The 23,697-nt window shown below is 33.4% G+C and overlaps 1 long non-coding RNA gene and 1 pseudogene across 2 annotated transcripts in view; one reads left to right on the top strand and one right to left on the bottom strand.

The window, feature by feature from the left end:
- The window catches only part of LOC143240314 (irregular chiasm C-roughest protein-like), a 75,428-nt pseudogene extending 54,051 nt beyond the window's left edge, over positions 1–21,377 (bottom strand). The window contains exons 1-2 of the transcript XR_013021710.1: positions 20,727–21,377; positions 14,512–14,729 (exon numbers count right to left, since the gene is read on the bottom strand). The product of XR_013021710.1 is annotated as an irregular chiasm C-roughest protein-like (transcript). The remainder of the gene's footprint in view (positions 1–14,511; positions 14,730–20,726) is intronic.
- On the top strand, positions 18,273–21,833 carry LOC143240315 (uncharacterized). The gene is made up of 2 exons (XR_013021711.1): positions 18,273–18,658; positions 20,789–21,833. It is a non-coding gene; the product is annotated as an uncharacterized LOC143240315 (long non-coding RNA).
- The last annotated feature ends 1,864 nt before the right edge of the window (positions 21,834–23,697 follow it).

The following is a 23,697-nucleotide window of genomic DNA, read 5'->3' on the forward strand; positions in this document are numbered from 1 at the left end:
GTTCTCTCGTTTCTCCATGTTGTCTGAGAATGGGCGATCTCGTCAACCCATGTTTTGGTCACAACTTCGACCTCCTGCCAGGTTGCTTCGTCGAGTCCCTTCTGATCTCTCAGCTGACATATGTACGAACAGAACTTAGAACTCCGGTCGGGGATATTAATCCCTTCCCAGTCGATCTCCTCGTACTGAACGACGACAGCAGGATCTCCACGACTCTTGATGGTATGTGAAGCAATGCAGACGGGCGGTTTTTGTTTATTGAGATCTCGGCGTTTGTCAGAGATCTGTTTTGGAGTTTTGCCGGGTAGATGTTCTGCACAGAGAACATTGATGTTCTTTTGGCCCGAGTATACTACTACCATCTCTCGGAGGGTTCGTACTTCTTCCTCGGACCAGACTACCTGGCGCGGGCGCTTTGACGGCGTCCGAACTCCAGACATTTGAATGCGCTCGGCATTCCGGATCCTTGGATGTTTATGTCTCTTATGCTGAGACACGCCTGATTTGGTCTTAAATTTCAGGCCGCAGACTTCACAGCCGAAGCTGGAAGACTGATTGGCGAACGCCACAAAACGACGATAGGGACATTTCGGTAGATGACATGCGATAGCATGATGGTGGCTATCGTCTTTTCCACAAAACATACATCTCGCTTGTGCCACCGAGTTATGAATATTTGCCAGATGGTCCGCAAATCTAGGAAAACTCGTGAACTCGAGTGGGCACTGGTCGCAAGCCAAAAGTTTATTCTTATAGGGTAGGTTAACAAATACTGTCCTCCCTACCCTTTCAACCGTCAATTCCTTGTCACAATTCGGTAAATTTGTCCTTTGTCCCTTGATGACTGTGGGACTGTAACTTAAGCCGTCCACCTCTGTGGTTCGGCTGTTTAAAGACTCTAATTCCTCATTTTCTGAGGATTCATAACTTAGGCCGTCCACCTCAGTGGTTCGGCATCTGCCTCCCCTGGCAGTCTGACTAGTTGCAAACAAAACACCTTGGATGTGTGTCTGGTTGTTGGAATAGGTTTCATTCAATACCTCTATTCCGGATCTTAGGCTTTCCTCTCCCTCGACGCCGGGGAATCGCTCGGAAGCTACCATTCCCGGACGGTGCCAAGTAGCATGGGTTTGGCCGCCGCCCTGGCACCCCACGAACGCCAAACCATAGCTTTTATCATTAAAATTACTTTCCATATTTATTACAACCAGCTCTGATGTAGGGTAGGTCAGTCCCTACAAAATGCTAATACAGGGTAGGGCTGCAACCTCCTACCGGGCACCCATATAGCTAGCGAATTCGGTGAGTCCTCGCTACGGTTTAAAAGGTTTTCATTCCTTTGTCTGGAGCTGACTGTCCCTGCCTTTGGACATATGATGGTCGGCGAGCCCATCATACGGGTTTTTAGTGTTCTCCTTCACGTGTGGAGGATTCAGTTACAGGGGACCCTGTATCCAGCCACACCGCTGGGAGGTACCTCCATGGGCAGTACTTTGGCAATGTTCTATGGCTCTATAGAGAGTCAATCCGTCACTATTTAGATGACGAAGCATTTGGCTACCCAAAGGAGTCAATCCGTCACTACTAAGATGACGAAGCATTTGGCTACCCAGAGGAGTCAATCCGTCACTACTAAGATGACGAAGCATTTGGCTACCCAAAGGAGTCAATCCGTCACTACTAAGATGACGAGGCATTTGGCTACCCAAGAGAGTCAATCCGTCACTATTTAGGTGACGACGCATTTGGCTACCCAAAGGAGTCAATCCGTCACTACTAAGATGACGAAGCATTTGACTACCCAAGAGAGTCATAGTTACTCCCGCCGTTTACCCGCGCTTGGTTGAATTTCTTCACTTTGACATTCAGAGCACTGGGCAGAAATCACATTGCGTCAGCACCGTCCGACGGCATTAAGAGAGTCATGGTTACTCCCGCCGTTTACCCGGAAATATCATGTATTTGATGATAATACGGAGAAATAGACAGATGGATAGTAAGTTATAGTGTATATAATACTGATTGTTCCTTTTAAAGTAAACTATATATATATAGATAGATAGACAGATGGAGAGTAAGTTGTGTATATAATATCGATAGTTCCTTTTAACATAAACTATATATATGTAGACAGATAGATAGATAGAAAGTTGTCGTGTATATAACACTTATTGTTCCTTTCAACGTAAACTATATATATATATATGGAGAAATAGACAGATGGATAGTAAGTTATAGTGTATATAATACTGATTGTTCCTTTTAAAGTAAAAAATATATATAGATATAGACAGATAGATAGATAGAAAGTTATCGTGTATATAATACTGATTTTTCTTTTAACGTAAACTATATATTAGATATAGACAGATATAGAGTAAGTTGTCGTGTATATAATACTGATTGTTCCTTTTAACGTAAACTATATGTATATATATATAGACAGATAGATGGATAGTGAGTGATTCGATAAATATTTAGCTTTTACTTTGCTGAATGTTTTTTGTTGACAAGGCTGAACTAATGTTTGTTGAACTCGTGCGAAAACAGATTGTTGAAAGAGAAGAAGAAAAATTTACCGGCTTTTATGTAACACGAACAGATTACTTTCTGTCCTGTGCACAGTGAAAGAGCCCACTTGTAAACATTACTAATGAGAATGTTGGGAATGGTAACTATATATACATACATATAGTAGTGTGATGTAGTTACGACATTGGACTCAGTTATTGAATAACGATCCTTTCCCTTTCTGGAATAAGTAAAATGCCAAATTACAAAAACAACTTCTGTTTTTGCTTGTATGAATTTTCAATTGTTTTTTTGCGTCAATTACCTTCAACAACTTACACATTCAATAACATCTCACGCTTCGGAAACACTTGATCAAAAATTCTTATATAACTGTAATTATATTCTACGCCATTTTCAAGTAATTTCGTGCTTAATAATGCGTAGATAGGTAGTAAAGTGATGTACATGGTAATAAATATTTGTAAAATCTACCTGTACGGCAAATTTGCCAGCCATAACCCTTATTAATGTCATAAATCACAGCAATAGGTATAATGGCAAATTAGAAATAAATGTTATTTTTGTGTTCACGTAACTAATGTATTCGTAAGTAAAAAATTCCAATTACTACTATATGTTAATTTACAGCAGCTTAGCTGAAAGATACAATATTATGAGTTGTTGTGTCGCATTCTGAGGCATACCAATTTTTCTTTTATCAGAGTAATTGGGTAGGATCGGCTCTTTTACTGGATACTGAGTTCTCAGAAATACATGCTGGAAGTCAGTAAAATACGTTCAGGCTGAGAAAACACAGTGTTACGTATATGAAGTAACATGATATACTTTCCTAGTGTGTGTGCAATACCTACGTCACTGTTGGTCATTTCCATTGGAAAAAATAAAGGTGAATGTTGTAACCTCAAGGTATCACTTGATTCGTCAGTGTAAAAGGCTTCAATAAGAAGGAATATTTTGTTTCTAATATTAGGTACTGTATTTTATCTAATATTTTCAATGTGATGTAAATTGGTTTGTTTACTATTTACGTCTACGTAGCACGTTTGACTTTAAAGAACTCTTTCCTACGAGAAGGTTCATGTAATACCAGGGGTGGGTGACCTTGAACAATAGTTAATTAGAAAGAAAGGTACTTAGTTAATCCAGTGATTAGGTCTATGTTAAACACCTAAATATGTTTATATGCTTGAAAATTTTGAAGAAAGCTATATAAAATTTAGAATTAGATAAAAAAATCCATTTTTTTCTCCCGAAACAGTGTGTCCGCGTCCTACATCTTTCATCTCCTTTTTGCCTACAAATTATTCCTAATTAGTGGGAATGGACATCATATTATAATGCCTTCACGGTTAAAAGAGCGAGCATGTTTGGTGTTACGGGTATTTGAGTCCCTGACCCTCATGTTAAGAATCGAGTACCCTAACCATCTGGCCATGCCAAGTCACTGTGCACTCGATTAATTGATAAAACCGATTGTTCATGAAAATCAATTATATTCTAGTGTCAAGTGACATATTCGATTAATTGATTTTTGTTTGTGAGAGAAGAAAGTCACATAAGGCTATCTGTTGTGATCACTATAGGGAATTAAACCCCGGGTTGGATAGTTATAAGACCATAAACTTACAGTTGTACAACCGAAAAACAATTTCATTAAAGTTATGATTAAAACAATTAATGCAACCAAAACCAAAGTAATTTAAATAGTACTACTATGTTTTTTTTTCATTATTATAATTTTTATTGATTCATGCTTTTCTCAACTTCAGGTTGGGATAGCCCAGAAGTTTACGGTAGTTTTTATCAAACATGTTTTACTATTTAGCCATGGTGGTATTATATGTTTCTGAGTTATGGAAAAGCTAGTAAGGCTATTTGCCGTCTTCCATAATTTTAAACAACTGACCAGAGAAAGAAGGCAAACCAGTCACTAGTATCCATCATCAACAATTGAACTATCTTAATAATAAAAAAAATGTACACTTACGTGTTTTTTATTTCATAGTCTGTTAATTTCTCATTTACATTTGCATAACTGTATTTATTATTGTTGAATAAGTTTAGAATTAATATTTTATGTCGTGTTATGGGATTTATATTTTCTATAACTGTATTCCTTGGTGTTAAATAAATTAGAAATTAGTTATCTCTACAACTCATATTTGTTACGTTTGTAACACCACACCTCTTACTTTCTTGAATTTGTGTAGTGGGTGAAGTTGTGATAAGCATTTTCATCTATCAAACCTGCAAAATTATAAGCATGGGACTAATCAGTGTTTTCGTGATGACGAGAAACCCACTTGAAGTAAAAATGTATTCTCAAGATGACCTAAAGAAAGTCGAAATGTTGTTCTGTACTTTATTTTAATTAGAATGCTAACACCTATACCAGCTGTCTTGAAAATAATAATACAGGCAGTATTTTTGCATCTGTTCAGTTATGTCAAAATTTCAACCATAAATTACAAATGTAAATGCGCTAATCAATTTTCAACAGCCGATAACAAAGTTAATAATTTAATATAGCCTTGGAATTTGCAAAAATCAGTCATTCTTTTCAAAGTAAGAAAAGAAAAACAAGACATGTATATCCAAATAAATTTGTACTTCACACGTACTTCACATGTTGAAGAATAATATTATAAACTGTGATCTATCATGTATAAGTAGGCTGCAACTACAGTGCAGCCTTCATAATGTGCAATGACAAACATGCAATAAGGATAGAAATGTATTGAATTGACGTTTCGGTGATTCAAAAATAACTAATTTTTGGCTCAATTTGCACTAGAACATTATTACATACAAAATAATAACTAGCTTTATATCCACGATAATCTTACTTCTCCTGTACATCTAAGTTGAGAAGCAGAGCGAACTGTTCGGTTTATTAATTCTGTGTTCATTGAACAGATGCACCTGTCTTATTCATATGCTTGATTACCTAAATGTAGTTCACAAAAACGTGCTTTATCGCTTTAATGTAATATAATTCATATAAAATCACAAACAGTCTCCAGAGCCAAGCAGATGTAACCTATGCTAACCTCTACCTACAAATAAGCTTTCCAGTTGCTGTAAAATTTAGTACTTTCATGATTTATACGCAGTCTCACGAATTAATTTTTGTTTTCATAAATAAAGATTTAACAGTTTTTAGGAAAGTGTCTTATGAAGAATTTGTAGGGAGAAATTTACTGGATGATTTTAATCGTATTTTCAGTTCATTATAGGTTTCATACTATGATTAAAGTTCACGTTCAAAAGATAAGAATTAAAACTAACTTAATCCTAAACTGCTCTATCTGAAGATGTTTTTTGTATTAAATGAATGGTAGTTTGAAACCTCTTAAAAGTGAGATGAAAATAAAATTACTAATATTGTACGAGGATGAATCTATCAACAAATTACACTAACCACCTAACTTGCAACATCTCTTAATAGTTCGGAAAGCAAGGACCACCTCACCCTTTCTTTTCAGTATTGATTGTATAAAAAGCTAATGGTCTGCCAGTTAATCCTATCTGTATAAATCAGGGTGTAATCATTGATTAACCACTTCACATATTGGAAACATTGCTCTAGGGTGGACCATACATTACATCTATCTAGCTGAAGTTTAGTAAAATAACCGTTCTCTGTTCTATTGTGTAATATGCCATCATGTTTGTCACACCGAGTCCTGTCTAGATTAACAAACTTTATCAACGTACTCTTTGTGTTATTACTTATGTTGCTGAACCATCAGATTGGGATGTTAAATCAATGTGTATGCCTTCATCACACCCAACAATTTATACAGCTCAGAGAATAAGTTGTTATTAAAATTGGATCTCTGATTCATGTCAATTCCTTCAGGTAAAGTAAATTAGGGTTTCCAATGCTTTATCATATCAGTAATATTCTGTGTTGACGTACTGCTATGTGATAAGTCTTCTCCAACTGCATAAGGTAATGAGTATTTACCAACAGAATTTGAATACCTTATTCATTTTACAGCAAAAGACCAGCAATAACTAGAGTTAGTCTCTCTAAAGGAGAACCAATAATACCTCAGCTGGAATTTATCCTGCTTAGGCTGACTTTTCTCTATACAGCATACACCATGCAAGATTTTATCACTGGTTAACATCTTGACTTAAATGCAATCAGCAGAACTGCCATTGCATAATGGTATACGTGAGTGTAATGTCTTGTTGGCTTTCAGTATTTACGCTATATACAGTATGAAGTACCGTCTGCTTAAAACCTCTGGAGGCCATTAGCTATGACAAAGGTTGATAATAATGTTTCAATGATTGATAATAATGGTGCAATATACCTTTCTACATTCCAAAGGCTACTTGCAACTACACGACATTCATTAATTCGTGTTGGCCACATTTCACCTTGATACACAGCAAGGAACACTAAGGTTAAAAATAGGCCCTTCATTCGTTCTTCCCAGTCAATATATTGCTGTCATATTTGCCAGAAAACAGCTCAAATTATGGGCATTGACTATTTATGACACCTCCAATCTCTCTTGGGTGGTCTTGGTAATCTCAACTAGAGCCGGAGCTGAGATACTTTGTTTGGTTATGGCATGATAATCCTGTAAAAACCATCCTATTCAGTTTCAAACTCACGAGACTTGAATGTTACCGTAATGATCCCCAGTCATCACTGCTTCCTGCACACTGAGACTGATTCTCAGGGAGACAAACTTGATCAGCAGTTCTATGTGTAGCATATTTTGCCATTTTTCTTCAAACATCTCCAGCAATAATGATAATAAATTCACCTGTTTTTGAAGAATTAACAGCAAACAACTAAATGAGAACATCAATAGTCTCTCTCATACGTACATCTTCCTTCAGGTTTTAAGTCGTGAAAAATTCTATTTTTTCAACTACGCGGCCTTTTCAAATTTAATAATGCAAGCATTTGGAAAAGTATTAGAATAATACAATCATTAGGAGAAAATATCACAACAACAGGAAAAAAAAAAACTTCTAAAGTAGCAATCCTGTAGATGTGACACCAAAAGTTTGACAGAAAATGTCTTAGGAGGAGAAAATTTGAAATTTATTGAGCAAATGAAGTAAAGATTATTGTTATTTATTTCATAGACAATAAGAATGTGATGTTTATTAAAGGAGGGTTGCGTCTTTACTGGATAATTAAAATTATTAGAAAGAAAGTCTGCTGGAAGTCAGTGAAATGTTCTTGTAGGCTATATTTTCTTAGCCTATTGCTGCTTTACTTCTACAAAACATGTTTGATTATACAAAAATCTTTACCACGAGAATATGTATGTGATACAGACTGACCGAGTTCAGTAGGTAACTAGCGCCTGTACTGAAGTTAAAATCTTTTTACTCTTATACACCTGAACATTTGAAACATATTAAGTAAACTTCAGAATAAGATAAAGGGGGCAGAAAACATCTAGTATGGCTGAATATTAAACGTATAGAGTGTGAATTAAATTTTTTTATAGAACATTAGATTTTGTAATTACTTCATTAGCGTATACAGTAAGATGACAGAATGACAGTTTGAAGCAGCCTGTTTCTGGATATCTGTTAGATAACTACACTTATATTTAATTATAAGCTATCAACAGATGAACTGCTTTTTCCACATTATACCAATACAGTGATTTATAATATAACTGAAATATCTTCTTGTGGTTCTTGTGATGTTTTATTGTTCCTTAATAATTCATCTCAGTTAATCGTCAGACAGATTTAAACAACGTATTCAATACTTATTAGTTTTACGAGTCTTGAATACTATATGTCTTATACTCACGTTTTTTTTATTGACATAGCCAAGACCTTTGCAATACATTAGCCTTATAAACAAAAAAGAGAAAATGATAAACAATTTCAGCTAACCATTAACAAAATATAAAGTCAAATTATTATTTAAAAAAGCTTTATACGCTTGATGTATATTTTGATCAAATATTTGCGTGTGTAACTTTTGAGTCTCAAATTCCCAAGAAATATTTTTGAATTTTAAATTAACTGACTAATTATGCTCGAGTGCATGATGTGCTTGGCAAAGTTCTTAATATTCGTATTTAATCCAATAACAGCCTTAAGAATCTTTCCGCCTTCATCAGTGTACTTGAAGGAAAATTGTAATTTGTTGCATTTGAAACAGTGTATACAAAACATATATAGAGACTATTAATTTTTCATTTAGACGATTTTGAAAGGATAACAAAGACGTGATAACTAAAGGTTAATCTGGCGTCAACCAACCAGGTTTGTCTTCTATTCATATCACGGTCGAAACGGCAGCTAATTGAAAGCGTGTAAATTTGTAATTTTGTATTATAAAAGAGCACGCTTGGTTTAAACGATTGCTGAAATGTATGCTTTAATATAATTTATAATACATCATGTATGATGTTATGTTGAGCAGTTATACTTACTACTATATGTTAATTTACAGCAGCTCAGCTGAAAGATACAATATTATGAGTTGGTGTGTCGCATTCTGAGGCATACCAATTTTTCTTTTATCAGAGACTTTTATACTTAATGAAAACTACAAGTTACTTTTATGTTTGGTAAATATTGAATAATTTTGTGGTCTTGCATTTTTTTATCCATACAAAATGCAAAGTATTTACTGAATTTAGACAACGTGGTTGTATATTTGGCCTGACCTGATTCGGAAACAGTGATGGTCTATTAATTTCAAGCTTTTCATTAAATAAATATTCACGAATTTGGAATCAAATGCTGTGGTAAGTTTGTTTCGCTGAATTGTGATAACTGTTTTTTTTTATACAGTTTTGAAATATTCCGAACCCATACATCCACCCAAACACACAGAAAAAAAAACTGAGAATAAGTTGAGTTTTAAATTCATTGTTCTAATTCATTGAACGATATTCTTTAATGTTACAGCCGTTATTTTACATTTTCTAAATATTCTACAGGATAAAATTATTGACCTACTATCATTCAGCATAGAGCGATCGGTATTCCCCCAAAAAGAGAAAAAACCCAAAAAAACAAGAGAAATATTTGTCATTATTAGAGTTTCAGCCACATACATTTCTTAAAATAGGCTATAGTAATCAATAATTAAAAGCATATAATATTTTATGTGTTTCTGCCAGAGGTAACTAAAAATGTAGTCATTGAGAGGTGTACCTGTCATGTTACGGTTTATCGCGTCAATATAATATTTCCAAATCATTCCTTCTACATGTTCCGGTAGAATTCACGTTCATTACTGTTCCAATAGTTGAGCTAAATGAAGGTAAACTATGCAAAAATGAAATTAAGAGTAGGGAAGTTCGGACGACTTCTCCACATGCATAAGGGAGAAGTGAGTGTACATAGAACTAAACATTACGAAGGGAAAGGTATTTGGAAAGCTCATTTGTCATCCCTCAGTTGGCAGTGTTTATGTGTTAAGATTTTGTATGTGAATTTATTCATTCATTCATAAACACTTAAAGTACGATCAGCCTTATTCCCCTCATACCAAGCATGCTCGCTCTTTCAATCTTGGGGCGTGATAATGTGATGGCCAATCCCGCTATTCATTGGTAGAAGAGTAGCCCAAGAGTTAGCGGTAGGTGGTGATGACTAGCTACCTTTTCTGTAGTCTAAATCTACTAAGTTAGGGATGGCTAGCGCAGATAGTCTTTGTGTAGTCTTGCGTGAAATTAAAAACAAACAAACGATCAACCTGTTGAGTTTTGATCTGGTATGTCTTGCTAGAAAAAGTCGGTCGATTTGTCACTTCTTATCAGTCCACTCGGCTCAAGTTGCCCTTTGTACTTGAAGTATTTGGTAGGTATCATGTGTTAAATATATCTAGCTCACTTAGGTTTAACATGCAGTCATTGAGATGTTTCGTCCGACCATCAGATTTTTTCAAAAGTTCGTAAGTATGTAGTCTAGACAAGTCACTCAACTATTTAATTACTTCAAATACATAACATTGTCTTTACATTTTATACACTTTGTGAATAAAAGTAAAAAATACCACAACCAAAAAAAGAACTTCGTACGCGAATCACTAGTTTCCTTCCTAATGTTCTGTTATAATTTCATCCATGACATCTGTTATTTTCAAATTTTAAAGAACTTATTTTGTTTCATTTTACGTTAAAGTAAAGGTATTAATACTTTCATACACATCACAGTTCAGTAATGAATATCTGTACGTAAGCAGAAACTAATGGAAGAAACAAACTCTCATACAAGCAAAGATGAAATAATTGAGTGAGTTTGAATAAACTCGACTTCACCAAATCCGTATAATGAAGTTTGCTATTGAGAGCAATACGCATTCTGCCAATTTGCCGAATAACACAAACACGATTTACTGAAAACTTCATATGTTGTAGAGTTCATAAGTAATGATATTTGATATTTCTTTACAATTTCAAGTTCCTGTACTAATCATCTGTCTATGTTGCTTGTTAATTAATTCCTTTCACAAAAAATCTAAGAATATTAAAAAACATTGTTTCTGACGATAAAGTTAACAATTTAGCTAATATTTTTAGTTTGCTATATACTTCTCTTCAGAAAATGATGTAATGGTATTATATGTAAAACTTTACTTTTTTAAAGTTGTGAAATTGATGCATTGATATGTAAATGGTACGTTTGCAAAAACTGCAGCATTTTTTCACCTTTTAATTTTAATTAATTATAATGACATGGACGTCCGCCTTACGTATTCTACTAATATTTCAAAGCAGGTTTCAAACAAAATTTTATGTAGCTTTTCAATGAATAGAATTAATTGTTCATAGCCTTCATATTTTCAACTTGCTCCCTTCCCATAAAAATAAATATTTATTTGATTGTTTTTGAATTAAGCACAAAACTACACAATGGGCTATCTGGGCTGTGCCCACCAGGGGTATCGAAACCCGGTTTTTTAGTGTGTAAGTCCGCATACATACCACTGTGTCACTGGGGGGCATATTTATTCGAATTTCAATTAGGACTTCCATTTTTATGTATGTGTTGAGATTAACTTTCATATGAATTTCTTTTTATGCTCCAATTTTACTTGTTCCAATACCAGTTTCAAGATAAATATTATATATTTTATGGGAAAAGCTGTTAATCTGTAAAAGCGATAGTTTTTACACACACTACTTTGTTTTACAACAGGGATTAAACTTTTTGATTGCGAGAAACTTACTTGAAATAAAAATGTATCTCATAATGGTTTGTTAACATGAAGATGAGCTTGGAAGGTCGAAACGTTGTTTTCTGCTTATCAATAAAAGTGTTAAAACCCATACCAGCCTTTCTGAGATACAATGATTAAACTTATATATCAATGAATTACTCAATTACAGAACAGAAAACCATTTATATTTCGTAATGTTTTACGAAATAGCAATTCCCTTGTTTGTCTACTTATACAAATTCTATATATGTATGTATGCATGTCAAAGTACGTTTTATAGTTAGGTTCTATGATTCGTGTTTTACTGAAACTCAGTGGATTAACCCACATCTTTTTCGATATATTACATGTGTGTATATAATGTATCAAATTATTTGATTTGAAAGAGTTTTTGTGATGCTTTTTTAGAATTTTACCATTTTGAGAGTTTTCACCGACAGAAATCTAGTACGAACGAGCCATTTCACGTTTTACTTTTTTAGTAACCAGGAATTGGTGAAAAAACTCGTCAATGAAACTGATAAGCCTTATTGACGCATAATGAATATAAATATAAAGACAACTACGTAAATATATATTTGTGACCATATCTAAGTATTCCTAATGGTTCTGTCAAACACTTTGAATTTAAAGGCGAATTAAAGCGACTTGAATTACAAAATAAAAATAACCGAGAAACTGCCTAATATTGGATATTATTCATGGATCAAGTACATTCAGAAAAACAATAATGCCTTACCTGAAGTTTGTGTTCACTATCATGCACTAAGCTTTGGTGAAATAAAAGACAAACTTTCTTCAATTTTTAAAAAAACAAGTTTATGCACCTATAAAAAGACAAAAATACTAGTTTCTCAGTTTATTCTCGGTAATTTAGTATGTAAAAAAATATATATATCGTATGTTAAACGCCCAGCATAGCCCAGTAGTTAGGGTACTCGACTCGCAATTCTGAGGGTTACAAGATCGACATCCGTTTGTCTTTTCAGTTACGTTGGCCAAACTAAACAGTAGCACAAAAGTTGGGCGAGTTGATTAGTTGCTTTTCTTTTCGCCTATCACTTCAAAATTAAGAATAGCTAGCGTTGGTAAATATCGGGTAATATTGCGCAAAATTCAACAAATAAAGAAACAAACGTATGGTAAACAGAAGATGGTATTTTCACTTTACATTTTTAAGCATGAGAGGAGGGTGAGACTTTAAACTGAAAACGTATGTTTGTTTTATAATTAATTATTTAAAGCTTAAGTATTTTAAAGCAATTCACTAAATTATGGATCATAATAAGTCTTAATTAGCTGAGGCCTATGCTCAAGAAATAAAGCGAAATATGAGTGTGCCATTTTTACTATTAATATAATGCTCGATGAATCTTGGGTAGCAAAAATAGTCTAAATTCTATAATTAAGAATTTCATAACGAATCGAGAATTTTTATTTTAAATTATTTTAACCTGTTGAATAACTTAATGCATGTATTACTGGGCTCGGCATAGCCAAGCGTGTTAAGGCGTTCGACTCGTAATCCGAGGGTCACGGGTTCAAATCCCGGTCGCACCAAACATGCTCGCCCTTTCAGCCGTGGGGGCGTTATAATGTGACCGTCAATCGCACTATTCGTTGGTAAAAGAGTAGCCCAAGAGTTGGCGGTGGATGCTGATAACTAACTACCTTCCCTTTAGCCTTACACTATTAAATTAGGGACGGCTACTGCAGATAGCCCTCGAGTTGCTTTGCGCAAAATTCAAAACAAACAAAAGCAATTTTATTAAACCCTCATGAAACAATACATCCATGATGTCTGTTTGCTGTTAATACCATCATAAAAAAACAATAAATTAATGTTATTTAATATGTTTCTAATGCATTCATAAAGTAATGTATTAATGGTGTTTTAATACTTCATAAAAACTGTATATGAATAGTACCTATATTGTTTTCTAAAACCTTTATAAAACAATACGTGAATTATTTATATGGCACAAGGCGTCATTAATACATTTAACGAAATGTAAGTAACTCAACTATAGCGTATTTGTACTATTGTTAGCACCTTCGAAACCACAAATACACAACTAGTGACTATATGCTATAAACACTCATCTATGCTGTCTGTGACTTGTTAATAGCTTCATGAAACAACTTCTTATGTTGCTGACAGCTATGTGTGTATACATACAGTATTAAAATGTGCTTCGTTTATGTTACTTGTACACCTTTCCTTGAACACTAACATCATTTGATTCCGTAACATTACACTGGCATATCATTGCTACATAAACAAGTATAAACAGTGTCCGCAAAGTTTATTAGATTCTATATTGATGAAACTCTGATAAGTTTATATCAAAACGTGTGAAAGCGTAACCAGACGTAAGTTACTTGACATAAAATAGAGGGGAAAAACTAATGTTTTAACAACAAATATTTAAACTAAGTGTACAGAAAAATGATATGAATTTACTAATTCAAATCGCTTGTAAAATATAATCAACAGATCATTTGATCATTTTTACTGCATCTTTACTTACCAACGCGGGTGAAACATTCAAGCGATTGAAAAAAATAGATATTTTAAAAAAGGTTCTTTTAAGGAATTTAATGTAATTATTTAATATATTCATATTAAAAATGTTTGATAAAGGTAGAGAAAACATGTTAAACCTCAATAATATATTCTGAATTAGTGGGTTTGAAAAAGCTAGTTCAGGATTTAAAGATAGAGAAAAATCGTTCACTCTCTGAACTGAATTTTTAAAACGCAAATCTCATTTAATGCAGTTAACATTCGAAATGCAGCTTGCCTTTTCTAACTGTTTTTGACCTGCTTGAAGCAACTGTACAGAAGAACAGACTAGCAAGTTGACCGAGTCAGTGATGCAGCTGATTGTTTCCCGTTATTTCGTATGCTTCTCTTGCTTCAATGTTCTAACCTTGATTCTTCTTGTAAATCAAACAACACATTTCATTTGAGTCAGGTTGTGAAGATTTACATACTGCTCTGTTTTCGATCTTTTTTTTCCTATACGATATAAAAAATAGTTAAAACAGCTCTTTCTAGTTATTAAAATACTGATCAATAAATCATGCGTGTGATGACTTTTGCTATTTCTAATCTGATACTATAATTGTGTATTTCAATTTATTTACTTCTTTTTGGGTCTAAAAGGTCAGTAGAATTATGATATTTTTACTTGCTTTAACTTTTACTTTAATGACGAACCTGCACTCGTTTACTGTTAATACATTATGTATTTTAGTTAACCTCATAAACAATCTTATATTAGGATGATATCGAATAATAGTTTGAAACATTCTCTTCCCATCATAAATAGAATAACTGGTGTTATATTAAACTTCTAAAACAACTGGCCATTCTTAAAGTTACTGTTATTGCGTACCTGAAAATTAATCATAAATGTTTTTTTTTTACCTGAGGTATTCCATAAAAGAAACAATTATAACAAACCACATAATATAGAACATTATTTCTTCCCATATAATTTTAATTTTGAAAGTTTAAATCTATTTTGTTTGCATACATCATGTTGTTGTTCCAAATTTATTTTCTATGTTTTGATCTGATGGTTAAACAAGTAAGACCACATATGATGGATTTACAATTTGTCATCTTATGCATAAAACTGTCAGAATACTTGTATGGATGGCAAACTAATATCACGAAACTGAAGCATATAAGTATATTATATATAAGTAACACCCTATAACTGAAGACAATATCTTAAAAGTTGCTTTTCTAAAGGAACAAATTTCGGCCTGAAGTATTTTGAAAATGTACAGAATGGTTTAAAACCATATTATGCTGCATACGTATGATGTTCTAAATACACGTGGGACGTGGGTCCAAGAAGTCTTGATAAAAATGAAATAGAATCCCGCTAACCCGAGCGCTTCTTAAAGGTGGATCTTTCTTCTTCAGGGACAAACTGCACATGTAATAGCTTTTATGAAAAAAAAAACAAAAAACAATCCATAGAAAGGAATGTTTGTTTACCATAAAAGCTATTACATATGCAGTATAATATGGTTTTAAAACACTCTGTACATTCTCAGTTTTTGGGCCGTCTATTTAAACACTGTACTGAGATCTCCATCAGGTCTGAAGGTTAATTAACAGGGGTACTGTACACGTATACATACACACACACAGTAGCGCGGTCGTGAGAGAAAGCTGGAAAAGAAAATTTGCAGAAACTCATTATTAATATTCTAACGTGACAATACACAAAAAGATCTTCCCGCCACAGTTAATCAACCTGGCGATTCCAGCTTGCATAGTATTTTCTTTTCTCAACTATTAAAATCAAACATCTCAGGGATATCTTACTTCCTGAAAAGTAGGAATAAGAACAAGATATAGTTTGATTTACAATGTTAGCAATCACTGATTATAATTATCATTAACCCTTTAGACTTGATGAACCCGGGCTCCAAAATGTTGCAATAAAAAGTAAAAGGAGATAAGAGCAGTATGCATATGAAACTATTCAACTTGTCAACATACTTTCTGCAACAGTTTTTGAAGTAAAAACAATTTCGCTCTTTCACTTTTTAATGTTAAGATATTGGTGTTTTGGATATCAGGTGTGCCAATGTGAATAATATTTTTAGAATCAATGAACACTCTTCTCAACAAATTGTACTTGGAATACGTTTAATTTAAGAACAGACTTAAAAGGGCTATTTAGAATGACAAAAAGTTTATTGAATGCCTTTATAATAGTTTTGAAGTACTTTATATTAAGTGCAATCCTACTAGAATAAAACATGAGACATACTAGTTTTAAGTATGGAGTTATATTTACAAACATCCTGTACATTAAACATACAGATATATATATATATAATATTAAATATATATTGTTTGGCTTACAGAGAGACGGAAGTCTTTCAGTTTTACAATTTTTTACTGAATTAGATAACAATTCGTTTCATTTATATCTATCTTCGAGCTTTGATTTCCGGTTTAAAGCTTTTCAATTAATTTAAATCACATAATAAGTTCAATTTAGTAGGTATTGTTTAAGCTCTCATAACAAACTTTGTATTATACTTTTAGATGTTTCACCTCATTGTTTTCATTGCGTTGCCCAATTATTTAAATAGTTTCTTCAGTATAATTCCATTCACAAATAATGTTTTTGCGGAATATTCTTAAACATTTAGAAGAACATTACTATCATATATACTGTATATTTGTCTATAGATTCGGTTATTGTCTGATATTAATTATTTAGACTTGATGTACTATAAACTTCAAAGCAATAAACAAATATTTGAGTGCTTACGACAGATTTTGAAGCTAACAATCAGTATCAGTGTATTCCGTAAGTGAGGTATACTATATTTTTTTGTTACTGTTACTTTTATTAAAAGCACTTATTAGAACGTTTTCTTTTTAAATTTTGTATAATTTTATAGAAATTAGTTTGTGTTGCTAGCTTAGTTTATGAACTTAGGGTTAACCTAAATCTCTTAAATAACTAGAGTTTTGCAAAATACAGTGTTTGTTATATCCCAGATGGGCCCGGCATGGCCAAGTGTGTTAAGGAGTTCCACTCGTAATCCAAGGGTCGTGGGTTCGAATCACGGTCGTACCAAACATGCTCGCCCATTCAGCCGTGGGGGAGTTATAATGTGACGGTCAATCCAACTATTCGTTGGTAAAAGAGTAGCACAAGAGTTGGCGGTGGGTGGCGATGACTAGCTGCCTTCCCTCTAGTCTTACCTTGATAAATTAGGGAGGGTTACTGCAGATAGCCCTCGAGTAGCTTTGCGCGAAATTCAAAACAAACTTTTTCCCAGACAGCCCTGGTGAGTTCTGGTATTGAGTGAAACGTGTTCTTGGCCACGAAGATGGCTGAGATAGCTTAGTTGAAATATTATTATACAATTTCCTTTTTGAAAAATAAACAAATAAAAACCTTAAGTGGTTGAATAAAAATAGTGTATGAAAAATACAGCAGGCTTAATACTATTGTTTAATGATGAAAAGGGAATACTCAATAGCCACGGTATTTGAAATTCTTTTAAGTTGGATTAAAGTACATTAATCTATGAGACCTTGGGTGTGGTCAAATACATCAGTCTAAATGGTTTTGAAAATCCTGATTCTGTCAAGAGATAACAGAGTCATGAGCTAAATGTTTGAGTTGAAGCAAATAACTCAAAGCTATTCTATGAACAACTATGCCGCGGCTAAAAATATTATAAAGCTTGCTGAACCTTGTGAAATATTATTGGGTTTACAGCCAAAAATATCTTCAGTAACGAGAGTATTCAACTGATGAAATGATACATTCTAATCTTTTCGAGTACATACGTAAAAAGAAGCATATATAATTAGTTATACTCATAACTGAGTTTCAGTCTTCATTTAAGTACATAGTTTGCTTTGACATGGCCTTCTAAATACTAATGATCGTGGCTTTGACCAGAAGTTAATATTAATTGCGGACTTTATTCTTTTATATTCGGGTGTATGGATACAAAGAAATTGTAATAAATGGTCAATACACGTATTTAATGTACTTGCAGTATTAATAAGCAGTACAATGTACTAAACACATAATCGTGCATGTCAGTTTACAGAAATTTTGTTTGAACAAAATGTTATTCTCCATGTAGTATAAAACATTTTAAAAGTGGTTCTCACAATGAAGGAATTCAAAAAAATAGTTGCAGAAGTTACAGCGATAAGCTATGAATGAGTAAAATGCACCTTGATTGTCAAGGTCAAACAAAATATTACCAGGAGAATGAGTTGCTCAATAATCTGGATTTTTTTTCTCCTTTTTTTGAGATACAGCGATGACGACTAGTGAAATAGTATCAAAGCAGTTATTCTGCATTTTTATTCAGGAAAGAATAGAAAGCTCGACAGGGACAGAAGCTATACCCCATCACTACAGCATTGAAGAGCTTGCGTAGGTAAATGTTATCGAATTGGCTTCACATTTTTCATATACTGTCTTGTCTGACGATAAACTTCGGGAATCTTATAGTCCGCAATTACGTACTACAGAAAAATATTCTAGTGTTTAAAATCGCTCAGATAAAGTATAAATAAAAAACAAACTATAACTTAGTTTTCACAAATAATCTATCATCTCTTTGTATTGTACTGTATTAATTTATTATTAATTTAAGAAATGACAATTTTACACCAAAACAAATGAAAAATATCAACAATGGGAAGGGAAATTTTGGAAGATTATGAGCAAGTAATCCTACCCATAACAAAAAATTTAAAATCAACAAGCACTGAAACTATTGGTAACAAATAAAACTAAAGTGTCTAACGTAAAGCAAAAATCTAAAGACTTGAAAATAATTATTTAAATTAGTAATTTTTTCCTTGCATATATATATTAAGTTCACCTTTGTGGTTGATCTTGCTATCAAAAAAATATAAACACAAAGCAGATAACAAATCTGATGCAATCTAAGAGAAGCGTACAAAGAAAGATATTGAAATGCTAAGAACGTTTTGAATCAGCATTTAGGTTTGCTGTTTTTCAACGTATCTAATAAAGAATACATTGTATATGTTGAGACACAATAAAGATTTTTGTTTGAGACAAAATAGTACATGACTTATATTTTAAAAAGTAACTAAAATCTAACAGAAAAGATTGCGTTAAAGAAATAAAATTTGTTTTTTGTATTGGTACATAAGACTGGTAGGTTTCGGTGGCTGTATTACGATTATGTCAATACCGAAACAAAGTTATACCGTACTGGTTCTTTTGTCCATCTTGCAGCGGCTTAAAAAAGAGATAGAATGTGTTTATATAAGCACAAAATTTTAAGGTATTCGTGCACAATACACATTATTTATGAAAGAAGAAAAATTCATTCGTAATCTCATTTTATTTTTTTTATTATTCCTTAAAAAAATTTAAACAAAGTTATCATTTCAAGTGTATCACGAGAACCGCTTTTCGCCTCGAACAATAAATATTCTTATCAAGTCTCACGCAAATCATAAGTGCTTTAATATTTATGAAAACTTATCTCTTTTGTTGATACTACGGGTTTCCGAAGTTTCAAAGCTTATTTTTTGTAAAATGTATTGCCTATAGTTCATTTATAAAATGTTCTTAAACCTATGCTCGTGTTTTATTTATATAACTCCATTCATGAGCTTAAGGTAATTAAATCAGTAGTATATTAGATGGAATTTGTCAAAATTAATTTTTGTTTTACTAGGGCTCATTTTCCTTTATAATTTTTTTATTTTGTTTAGTGAAACAAAATTTTAATTTATACGTCTAGCAAAAAAATACCTATTGAAAATAAACTGTCTGCATGTAATGTAAAAAATAAATGATTTCTAACGATATCATGGTGGACTTGGTGTTCTGAAAGAACACCACTTATTTTGCTTACTTCTAATGATTTCCTTTTGTAGTAACAAAATTTATCTTAACAAATTTACTGATAATCATATGTGTTAATTTCTGTAAACCTCATAGATGTGAAATACATCTGATTCGAATTATATAATATATACTCATAAATATGAAACACAATTTAGCTTTAATAAATCTGTATAGATATATCGTAGACAATAGAAAACGAAAATTGAAACAGATAAAAAGTAAAAGATAACAATAAATGTGTAACTTTCTTAAAATGTTCAGTGTACGTCTTTATCACATGAAGTACTATCACAAACAATACGTGTTTCAATTTCTTTAAACAAACACAAGTTTAAATATGTGTTTTTAAATATAATTTTAAGCGCTTAAATCTAACTCGTTGTACCCTTTCCCAACTACAAAGAATAATTATACGTTTTGCTCTGGATGTATTTCTCTAAAATATTAAAAAAATCAGCTGAGGATGCATTATTAAATATAAGGAAGACTTGAAACTGTAAAACTGTGATGGGGAAATTATGGTATAATAGAAATTATCATTATATCTATACATATGATAATATGTAAAAAGTTAAATTAAACCATCTTAGTAAAGACTAGTGTTGCACCCTTACCTATTGTTTCTGTAATGGACTTATCTAACTCACGTACTATATCTGTTTATCTTCCATTATAGTGAGAGTTTTTTTCACACTATACGTCTACAGCGTCTAAGAAATTACGCCTGGAACTTTTACTCGAAAGTATACTATATTGGGTTTCTTTACTCCTACACTTCCTGCCGTCACATCTGGCTCCAGCAAGAATAGCCGGAGATCACGAGACGTCCCAGATGTGTTCTGCTTGAGACTCGAGAATTTCTTACACCCCACGTGTTTGCAAGTAAGACGGGTTTTGGTGTCGACATGTGGTTCCCAGCGGGTGAGTCAATTCTCACTTCTTCTCAGAAAAGTAGTCTTACCGCCAGGTGACGATGGATAGGGACCACTAGTGCTACTGTAAGCTTCTGGTCAAGACTCTGGACAATAGGTTTATATAAACAAGACTTTTGGTTGTGTAATAAAAACTGAAATTAAAAATAAAGGCAAAGGACATTGTCTCACGGAAAAAAACGAACATCTAAACTGGGTGCACAGGAAAAGGAACTAATAATATAAGATTTATCATGTTGTACAGTGCTCCTCAAACAAGGTATACTTGGAGATCGTCAATATCCTGTATAACTTGAATAATATGACAATCTCTGGAGGAGACAAATGCGCCTCTGACTAAGAAGGTTCTAAATGTGCTCAGGCAGAGTGGAAGGGTCGACTCACTGTTAGGGGTGTCGATCTTTGACTTCAGATCCAATAACTGGAGGAGAAAGCTGAAAATAGTTACAGTCTAGCTGCCGATTGGAATGCCATCACGTGGCTTGGCTTACACTTGCCCATTTCCATCTTCTAAAAGAAAAGACAGTCACAACCGTGAAATCATCACGAAACAAGTTAAATACATTTTTAGAAAATGCATTCTATTCTGGGTGTTGTTAAAAAATATTTCTCCATTTTAACAAATTGTTAAATGAATTATGAACTAAGACGTAACTGTTGTCTTTAATTAAGTTATCAGAGTCCCGACCTTAGTGATTTATAAAATAAAACAAAAGAGACAAGAATAAGTTATATGGTTTTTGAATGTCATGATAAACTTAATGCAGCCAATAAATATGTGGGACTTACTGTCGTATGGTGTATATATTTTATATTTGTTCAAAATATAAGTAACTCCTTTAGTAACAGCCATTTGTAACAGCTAATTTATTAATGTTTAAAACTCTTAAACATTTTTCACTTCTTTGCCACTGGTGATCCAAAACATACCGATTACGTGGTTTAGGTAACACCTTATACGGTATTATAAAAATACACTATAGGTCTCTTCATTTTGTAGAATTATATATTTATATATTGATTGGGCTTGGCATGGCCAGATGGTTAAGGCACTCGACTCGTAATCTGAGGGTTGCGGGTTCGAATTCGCACCAAACATGCTCGTCCTTTTAGCCGTACGGGTGTTATAATGTGACGTTCAATCCCACTATTCGTTGGTAAAAGTATAGCCCAAGAGTTGGCGGTGGGTGATGATTACTAGCTGCCTTCCCTCTAGTCTTACACTGGTAAATTAGGGACGGCTAGCAAAGATAGCTCTGGTGTAGCTTATTACAAAATTCAATAACAAACAGTATATTGATTCTAAATTCATTCTTTGTTTTGAATATATGCAATTTCTTCTACATAACGCATGGTAAAAATAGTTATTGAGTTGATCGTGTTACTTGTTTCAAGTTACCTTTATTTCTATCTTAAATATTTACTGTTACCGCCCTTGGATAACATAGCTGCAAACAAACATGAAAAGGATCAGAGCAGTGTTCTTCAATGGATGTACAGGTAACATGTATAGATCATGGTCTAACCATTGTGAAACGAAAATGCCCAGAGACGTAATACCATGGATTTTGTAAGTAAATCCAAAGTTTCTGTCCAGATAGAAACCTTTCATTTAGTTATTATGACATGAACTTGACTTGTTGCAGAAAAGAAGGTTTGACATAACTAACAATTCAAGTACACACAATGTATTTTCGTTTTTACAGTAAGAATATTGCATAAGTACTCCACCCCAATTTTTGTTACTCCAGTTATCAGTTGACTTAAATCCAGCCGGTATACATTCTGCATTATTTCATAATAACTTGTCGAATCTTCTGTTAAGTAGACCTATCAGTTAAAATGCAGATCTATATTCATTTGTCCCCAGTGGCAGAGTTGTATGTGGACTCACAACATTACAAACCGGGCTTCAATACCCGTAGTGGGCAGAGTGCAGATAACCCATCGTGAAGCTTTGTGCTTGGCCCGGCATGGCTAAGCGTGTTAAGGCGTGCGACTTATAATCTGAGGGTCGCGGGTTCGCACCCCGTCGCGCCAAACATGCTCGCCCTTTCAGTCGTGGGAGCGTTATAATGTGACGGTCAATCCCACTATTCGTTGGTAAAAGAGTAGCCCAAGAGTTGGCGGTGGGTGGTGATTACTAGTTGTCTTCCCTCTAGTCTTACACTGCTAAATTAGGGACGGCTAGCACAGATAGCCTTCGAGTAGCTTTGTGCGAAATTCAAAAACAAACAAACAAGCTTTGTGCTTAATTTCGAAAAAAATCAATCAATCAATTTATACTCACTAAGCCTGATTATATTACACTTGGATAGAAGAGTTTTCTTATTGACCAGAAGAACAAACAAAAAATTATTAGTAAAACGATCCGCTTTTACAAAAAGAGAGAAACCTTACGCATTGCCCTTGTTTCTGAGAAATAAAAATAGAAAGATTAAATCCATGCTTACTCATTTTCATAAAAAAAAAGAGAGGGAGTGAGAGAGAACATTTGCACATCTATCCTCGTTCATAGGATCAAGTAGTTACTTATTTACTCACTTTCATGGGAAGAGAACAGCTATACAACTGAACAAAATTTTTAGAAAATCAATATTGCTTACAGCTTAGTTTGGACACTTGTGTTTGTCGCTGTTTGTTTAACAGTAGT

The sequence above is a fragment of the Tachypleus tridentatus genome, chromosome 13 (genome assembly GCF_004210375.1).
Source record: "Tachypleus tridentatus isolate NWPU-2018 chromosome 13, ASM421037v1, whole genome shotgun sequence".
In the NCBI taxonomy this organism is placed as follows: Eukaryota; Metazoa; Arthropoda; class Merostomata; order Xiphosura; family Limulidae; genus Tachypleus; species Tachypleus tridentatus.